Source organism: Cucurbita maxima, unplaced genomic scaffold, assembly GCF_002738345.1.
Source record: "Cucurbita maxima cultivar Rimu unplaced genomic scaffold, Cmax_1.0 Cma_Scf00896, whole genome shotgun sequence".
Classification (NCBI taxonomy): domain Eukaryota; kingdom Viridiplantae; phylum Streptophyta; class Magnoliopsida; order Cucurbitales; family Cucurbitaceae; genus Cucurbita; species Cucurbita maxima.
The window spans coordinates 1-9,522 of NW_019272912.1; the positions used below are offsets into that span (position 1 = coordinate 1).

The 9,522-nt window shown below is 35.7% G+C and overlaps 1 non-coding gene across 1 annotated transcript; it reads right to left on the reverse strand.

Moving 5' to 3' along the window:
- Nucleotides 1-6,128: 6,128 nt before the first annotated feature.
- TRNAN-GUU lies at nucleotides 6,129-6,202 on the reverse strand. The gene has a single exon. It is a non-coding gene; the product is annotated as a tRNA-Asn (tRNA).
- Nucleotides 6,203-9,522: the final 3,320 nt, after the last annotated feature.

The window sequence follows — 9,522 nt, forward strand, 5'->3', positions numbered from 1 at the left end:
AAGTTTGAATTTCTACAAAATTGTTTCTCTAATTGATGTTGATCTATGTGTTATACTTCGTGCGAAAGTTAGAGTCTTTGCTTAAGTTAGGTCCTAAAATATTTATATATGTTTCCAAATATTCTATTTTCTCTTACGTGTTTAATACCCTTTAACATTTAATTTCGATTATATTCACAATCTTCCTTCCACTGTGTTTCCCTTCTTTTTATTATCTCTCTCTGTTTATGATGACTTTTAATATCATTAAATAAAATAAAAGGAAAACTACTAACCTCTTTAAATGCAATATCTCTTTCTAGCAAAATATCTTTTACTACCAAAACTAAATCTGAACCTTCTTGTGTTTGTTTTTGGAGGAGCAAAGAAATTCTGATATGTTAAATCTGTTTAAACCATTCTTTATATTTTTGTTTGTTACTTTTTCAATTAGGTTAGGAATGGCTTTTAGCCAATTTAATAGATTCTATTTTCTTTCTACTATAGATCATGACTATCTTTCTAACATAATGACTTATCTTTCTAACAGGTAAATTGCTAAAAAAACTAAATAATTGGATGAAAGAAACGGAGATCTGAGATATAACTTACGGAGAAACCTCGAATCTCTCTCTCATATAAATCTTGATCAACTCTATAAACCCATATCCTATCAATTTGATGTGAGGCATTTTGTTTTCTCAAATCCAACATGTTTCTGTTTCACTAACTGTTAGGTGTGTTGAGGAGAGATTATTGGGGAGAGTGACTCCAGTGAGAGAAACCGGAAATAATTGTTTTTATTTACTTATTTGTTAATTTATTATTATTATTATTATTATTATTTTACATAATAATAATTGTTGTTTATAATAATTTTTTTATTTGTTTATTTAATTATGTATTTTATTTATTTATTTTTTTGTTCTGGGCTATTACAAAGGTATTTTATTTATGTATTTTATTCAACTACGCCTCGCTTAGGTTACTTCTATATGGTTATTTAAAATTTCAGGACTAGTATGTAAGACGCACTCTCAATCAACCACAGTCTGTCTACTAATTTCTTTAGCAGCATGTAACATCATATATACCAAAGGTCAGGAATACTCATTATTCCTAACTTAGTACACACCGCATTGGTTAGGAATACTCATTATTCCGAACTCTGCCAGAATTAGTAGACTACAATACTCATATTCTAAATCTTTCGATAATTTTTTTTATGATAAATGAAAATGCAGCAAAGATGAGAATCAATATTTGGTTTACCATGGTTAGAAAAAATATCTCTCTGAAAGCACAAAATTTTATGGGCAAGGTCAACTAAATTGACAAGCATCGAAAAGCATTGATAGATTTTCCGACGCTTGCTTATTTTGTTAGCCAATGTATGCTACGTGACAAAATTTAGTCCATCTAGAGATATTTTTGCCCACCATAGTCATCCTTTGAAGCCTCCAAATCCCCCCATCTCCCTTATATTTCTTCTTCCCCATTTCTTCAATTTTTTTGTGTTTTTCTCGTGGTGAATGGCATCCATATTCGGGAATTTGCTACTTTTTAGGTTTTCTCTCTTTTCAAATACCTTTTTGTTTCCTTTGTTCATAAATTATGTTAGTTTAGTTCATTTTGATGGTGTTATTTTAACACACGGAAGAAATTTGGATCTTAGGCACTCTATATGCATCAATTATAGTAAATTAGCTAGCATGTTCAAAAGCATTAAAACTCAATGAGTTTGAATACTAACCTTTTGTAGTTCAAATTTCTTTTTCCTCACGAATGGTTTAGAACCACCACTAGTGTCTTCCCTACTATTCTCCGACCTTAGAATAGGATTGTGGAATCCGGTGAGTGATGAAACTTGATAGAAATTTAGTATAGGTAAAAAGAGAGTTTTGAGAGATTTTCTCAAAGTTTTTCAAGAAGAATTTCCATGTACCTTGGTCACTCTATTTATAGAGTCATATTTGCATGTTCATGCAAATTTGAGATTACCAAATTTTGACACTCAAAATTCCACTAAAATTTGTGGGGTTTATTTTACAAGCATGCAAGTTTGGTTAAACCAAATATTGATACCTCAAAATTCTACTAACTCAAACATGGATTTTTCCATTAAATGAAGTCAACATTTTGACTTTCTTCATTTTAATTCAACAATTAATTTCAAATCAACATAATATTAAATGATTAATTAAATAATTTAATTAATATTTAACATTAAATAAAATGTCAATTCCAATCAATTCCGGCACATATTGATTATCAATCACTATTCATAATTAAAATATTTAAATATTATTTAAATATCCCCAATTTTCTCTTTTTGTTCAATTCATAACCAAAACAAAATGAGGTTAAATATATCGTATATATTTAGCGTGTATTCCCTAATTTGAATTCGAACACTTCGAACTCACTCGTCACACTGTTCTAAGGTTTAGTTCGATATGAGCTAGCAGAGGGACCTAATGGACCTACAGATCATTGGTTCCAACGATCTGAGATTGACTGGCTAATCTCATTAACCTTATTAACGAGCATTTATTCACTAAGACACTCTATTGAAGCCTAATTGTTGCACTCCCCTCACTATAGATATATTTCTGTCCATTTGATATAACCATGATTAGTCAGTCGATCCTTCACAGATTGTTCGTAACTAGAGCTAGGTCAATTTACCGTTTACTCCTAAAGTTGCTTTTTGTTCCTTAAGTCCCACCGATCCTCTAATGAACAATTGGTTTGTGGTTCAACCACCAAACCGAATCCCTTTCGGGCCAATGAGAGGGTGGGTCCCCTTGTTCAAGACTTGGAGTCAGTACTTAAGGGAAGAACCTCTTAACTATTCCTAAAAGCTTGTAGGAGTGAATTTCATCATACACCCTATGTCCCCAACTATTCACTCAGTCTTACTCCTAAAATGAGAGGCTTATTGAGTCGGCTAACTCAGGCCACTCTCACCCATGCGAATCTAAGGATAATTTCGAATAAATAGGAGTTCATAGTTAGCTCAGGATTAAGATTGAGTTACCTATGTCATCGAATGAAAAAATCAGTGTCAAAAGTAAACGACATTATAAAGTGAGAGTGGTTTTCTTCATGGTCCGATCTTATGCAATACTCATTGCATAGGACGCCCCCACTCACATGTCTTCACATGTAAAATTTAGTGATCACATTGTTTATATCATATACAAAAGTGGGCCGCATCCATAGTGTCCCCAGAATAAGGTACTCAGTCTTAGGTTCAATTTAGGTTTAACACTCAGAGAGCAATATAGGTACTGTCAATATACATCAAACACCTTAAAAGGGATACCTAAAAAAAACTCGGCTCAAAGTTGCATTTACATTTTATTTCAACGATCGGAAGCTACCCCTGAAAATTATTAAAACATTATAACTCAATTCAAGGGTTTTCATCCAACATAAAAGGTTGGACGATAATATTACCTATGAAGTCTCATCGAGAATGCTCGATTAAGACTAAGTAACAATGATAGAAAACTCAAAGATACCCCAAAAATGAACTAGAAAATTATAATTCACTTGAAGGGTTTTGATTTACTAGAAAAGGAAAATTACTATAACATTATAACTCAATTCAAGGGTTTTGATTCAATAGAAAATGATAGATAATATTACCTATGAAATCTCATCGAGAATGCTTGATGATTAGAAATCACGAACCTCCATAATAGTATGATATTGTCCACGTTCAAAAATAAGTTTTAGCTGTTTTACTTATGGTTCCCTAAAAGGAATCACACCAATGGAAATAGTAATTCTTATGTATAACATTAAGCAGTTAGGATGGCCTATTGGCTTGTTGGTTTCATTCCCTTTTTCACACCCTATTGGCTTGTCGAGTGAGCATGATCGTAGTGCCTGAAACGATTCTCACATCAGGTTTGTAGTGAGATTTATTTCATCTATCAGTGCTATTGGAGGTCCATAGCCTAAGGTAGCACAACTTAAGGTGCGTCCGTTCTAGTCACTAAACCTTCACGAGGAGGGATATCTTCACCTCCACCTCTTCCTCTAACTCTAATACAGGGTCGTCTCCATCCTCGTTCTCCTCTCCCGTGCCCTTTACGTGGCATGATTCTAAAACCAATATATAATTTTTCTTAAGTCTATATCTCTCTAACATAAATTGCATCATATCACATATATTCACAACATATAATTTAGCAAACATGACATATTCATAAAAATACAACTAGGTGGAACATAATGCTACCATAAATCTTATAGTTAGAGCTCAACATATTTGATACTAAATTACATTCAATATTAGTAAACAAAAAAAGTACATGCAATTAAAGGCATTTCTTTTTCTTATCTTATACAAGACATACGTGACGGTGACAGGACATCGATGGTAAAACCTTGGAACGTGCCAAGCCTATCTCGTAGGTAAGTCTACTGAATCTATAACCTAAAGCTCTGATACCAACGGTAACGACCCTAGATTTCTATTAGCCTAAAGTTGCCACCGTCATCATATCCTATGCTCTTATACGAAATTAAGCATTTAAACTTCATCTTAAAATAGTGTCATGGACTTACTCATTTGAAAGCATCTTTCTAAAACAATTAAAACATCAAAGTAAAAATGCCCTATACTAACCTATGCCTAAGAAAATAAAATACTACTATTCTATGCACATGTCATTATCTCTATTTTTGTTGTCGTCGTCAGCTATATAGGGGCGTCTTGCTCTTACCTGAAATAGAAGTAGCACAAGGCTTGAGTATTTTAAGAAATACTCATAAGTGACTCAACTATTGAGGCTAGGGAATGCAAACACATGCAACTAATGATCTTAGGAACCTATTGTTAAAAATATCATAGGGGTGGCCTCTAGTCTGGAAAAATTGGACGTGTAGTACATCCCTACACATGACTCACACATGCGAGCGTGAATTTTGTCTCTCGAAGTTACTCCAAGTGTTGTCAGTTGTTGTTTCCTATTAAAACGTCCATCCCGCTTCGTTAGTAATTTACATTTCTAATTTAATTTAACTTGAACTTCAGAAATAAGTCGTTATACTGACCTTAAATATTTCTATTAAAGTAAAAATAAGCTTCGGAAGGGCAAAAAACATAAAGGTCGGTGTCAAAATGTCAAACCGAGCATAATACGCCATTTTTTAGCCTAGGACTTCGAGATCCCGAGCCGAAGGAGCCGGTGTATGCAACAGTGACCCTATCGCTGAGGGACAATGACATATGAGCAGGTTGCAAAGTGGTTCGAGGCGCAGGTCTTGAATGTTCATGTGGGCGCACAGGTCTGTGTAGTGGATCCGTGGGTTGGGCTGTGTTCTGTGTATTTGGGCTTGAATGTGGTTTTGGGCAAAGCACATAGGAACTAGACTACTAGACTGATTGTTTGTGGGTATCTAGTTACTAGACCAAACTGGGTATGGGGTTGCTTGACTGGAATGAGGTTGCGGGTATTCGAGTTTTGGTCCGAGCAGGTGGACTTCGTCTTCTCCACTCGTTTCCATGCATTTTCCTTTCTTCATTCCTCCGTATCAAAACTCGTTGTCTACATCTTGTTTCTTCTCCTTCTTTGTCATGATGTTAACCGTCTTTGTACGTTTGATCCTACCCCTCTATCTCACTAGTGTTGTGTATGTTGGATCCCATGATCGTCATCTCGACATCATAATTTGTGCAGAGGTGCCTTGCCTTTACCTAAAAAATAAGAGCAGTGCATATCTTGAGTATTTTAAGAAATACTCATTAAGTAACTCCACTACTTCTCTACTCACGCAAGCACATGAAATCATGGTTTATCATAAAATATCATTTCATGGCCTTGGTCTCATATTCGTGTCCGGGTAGAATTTGATGTGCATACTTCTCTACTCATATGACTTACATACACACACATTTGCTCCCATGCGAGCTCGCATACCTACCCATTGACCTGGGCTTCAACTAGCATACACTCACACTATTGGTATACCATGGAGGGAAGGGAGTGCACATAGCATTGTGGGGCATACAATATCATAAGTACCATACTTTCATATCATGTAACATCCTAACAAGTCATAACATAATAAGCAAATATATATAACCAATCTTTACCTTTAAATTCATTTAGAGTAGGTTGACTTAATACCATCGCTAGAAGGAGGGTTTGAACCTCCGACCTTGTGGTTAACAGCCACACGCTCTAACCAACTGAGCTATTCCAGCGAATTCTTTGTAATGCACTCTCCTTGGAGGCCCAACGTCCTTGCTGGCACAACGCTTGGTGACTTGCTTTGATAGCTTTCGCAATAGCCCAAACCCACCGCTAACAAATATTGTCCGATTTTGCCCATTACGTATCATCATCAGCCTCACAATTCTAAAATGAGTCTACTAGGGAGGGGTTTCCACACTCTTCTAAGGAATGCTTCGTTCCCATTTCCAAACACTAAAAAATATTGTCCATTTTTTACTGTAACAAATCGTCGTCAGAATCACAGTTTTAAAACACGCTACTAGAGATGTTTACAGACACTTATAAGTTATTCTTTCATTCTCCTCTCAAACCAATGCGGGATTAGAGGGCATGGGTTTAAATCCCACTTCTGACAACTCAAATAAAGGTAAAATAAAAATACAATAGCATATCATTTTTTGAAATCAATTGAACTCACTGGAGATTTAAAATTGTCACGACATGATTTTTCAAGCATATAAGAACTGTAATAACTCAATTTTAAAGACTTCAAAGCACAGCTATAATAACTCAACTTTCTAAGACTTCAAATCATTATTTATGACACATCCTAACAAAGAAAAAATTTCATAAAAATTGGAAGGAGATTCGAAAACTAAGGACAATAATTTGTAACACATAGAACTGACGTGACAAAGAAAAATTTGATAAAAACTGGAACGATTTTCGAAAAATAAGGACAACAACTTGTACATATAGAACTGATGGCTCGGGACGATCCTGCTCTATGACCTTAACTAACCATTAGTGATCACCCAAAAAGGAAAAGTAATATCTAGTGCAACTAAATAAGTAACCTACTTGTAGGCGGTAATCGAGTCCTTGATCGAGACAGTTGCCACGGGTTTTTCTTTAGGTTATATAATGTTCAGGTGTAGATTATATGTAACGACCCTAGTTTACTAGGGGCCTAGAGTCACTAGAACATGCATGATGTAACTGCTTTATGCTAAAATATTTTTTACATTATGTTTTTGTATTGATGCTACCCCTAAAAAGAACACAATATTATTATTAAGAATGTTAAATTAAGACTATAACAATGTTAGGAATCACGAACCTACATAATTATATGACATTGTCCACTTTGGTTGGAGGGTTAAATTTTTCCACATACTAAAATGGAATGATTCATTCCCATTGATAAAAAGAGAGATGAACCTCCGACCTTATGGTTAACAATCATACGCTCTAACCAACTGAACTATTCCAACAAATTATGAGTATTAGCCTAGATATTGTCTACTTTGACTCATTACATATCGTTGACAACCTCACAGTTTTAAAACACATCTAATAGTAAGAGATTTCCACATGCTTATAAAAAATGTTTCATCTCCTCCACAACCGACGTGAGATCTCACAATCCACCTCCTTGTGTTCCCAGCAACCTCGTTGGCACACCACCCAATAACTAACTCTAATACAATTTGTTACAAACCAAGCCCACCTCTGATATTGTCTACTTTGGCTAATTACGTATCACCATCAGCCTCACGATTTTAAAATATGTCTACTAGGGAGAGATATCCACAACCTTATAGTTAATGTTTTGTGTCCCTCTCCAATTACTAGCAGATATTGTTTGTTTTGGCATGTTACGTATCGTGTAAATTTAAAAGTTTTAAAACGCATCTTTAAGAGAGAGGTTTTCACACCCTTATAAGGATTGCTTCATTCCACTCTTCAACCAATGTTAGGTCTCATAATAAATAGTTAAGATGGTTGAGTGGTTGAAGGCTTTAGGACTCAAGTTTTGGTCCTTGTGAGTCTGTGGGTTGAAATCCAACTTTTATAACTTAGAAAGGTTTTGTTTTATAAAGTGCTATTCTTTATAAAAATAGTTATAAAGATTTTTATAAAGAATAGGGAGAGGGTGTGGGTTCAAATCCCACTTCTGACAACTCAAATAAAGGTAAAATAAAAATACAATAGCTTATCATTATTGAAATCAATTGAACTCACTAGAGATTTAAAATGGCTTCCAAGCTTCTACAAAAGTTAGTATTGTAGAAGTTTACCCTTACGCTGAATCTAAGGACACTCTGATTTTCTATACTACCTGAGTGCATAGCAAATGATGATTTGTGAGCCTGGAATACACTGGCGTCCTTGATATAACTGAAACTGTCCACTAGGACATCTATTAATTGATTCATAATTACCTATGTTAAAAAAAATCAGCTTCGGAAAGGTAAAAAATGTAAAGGTTCATGTTAAAAATGTCAACTCAAGCCAAATATGTCGTTTTTTAACCTAAAATTCCGAGAAGCTAAGCCGAAGGGGCCGGTGTATGCAGTAGTGACCCTGTCATTGAGGGACATTGACACATGAGCAAGTCGCAAAGTGGGTCGAGGCATGGGTCTTTAATGTTCATGTGGGCACACAAGTTGGTGTAGTGGATCATGGGTTAGACCGTGTTCTGTGTATTTTTTGTTTGAATGTTGGTTTTTGGGCCAAGCACAGAGGAAATAGACTACTTGACTGGTTGCTAGTTTGTATCTGATTACATTGTTGGGTCGAAGCTTTGTATTTTAGGTTACTGGAGCAAACTAGGTATGGGGTTGCTTGGCTATAATGAGGTTGCGGGTATTTGAGTTTTGGTCCGACCAGGTGGACTTCATCTTCTCCATCCCTCACATCGGTTAGGGTTGCCTGTGGGTTTTGGGTCGTGAGTCAGATCTCGTGTCGGACTTTTTTTCCCTCACCCCGATTACTAGAGAATTTTTTGGCGACTCTCTCTCCTCGGTCACGTCGTTTCAATGTCCTTTTTCCTCCATTTTTTAGTCTCCTCCTCTCCCTAATCTCGTTTATGGTGTTTGTTTGGTTCGTAAGGGCGTAAACACTCAGATCTGAGAGGGTTCAAACATCCAACATTCTGTCTTCCTTACCCAATCCAACATTCTGTTCTTCCTCGGTCACGTCGTTTCAATGTCCTTGTGGGAAGGAAAGCGCGTGAGACAGCCGGCAAGCCACGTGTCAACTTGCGGGAGGGAAAGCGTGTTAGACAGCCCGAGGGACACGTATTGACGATTGGGTGGAATAACACGTTAGGCGCATTGTCAGGCGAGAAAATCTATGGCCTATTAGCTCAGTTGGTTAGAGTGTCGTGCTAATAACGCGAAGGTAGCCAGGTTCAACCCCCCCTGCATGGGAAGTTATATCTTTTCATTATACGAGTTAAAACATTACGAAATTTAGAAGATAATGACTTTTTTAAGTTTATTATGCATAAAGTTATGTAAACGAAACTTGATTGGCCAGATTAGGAGCTAACGATCTATAATGT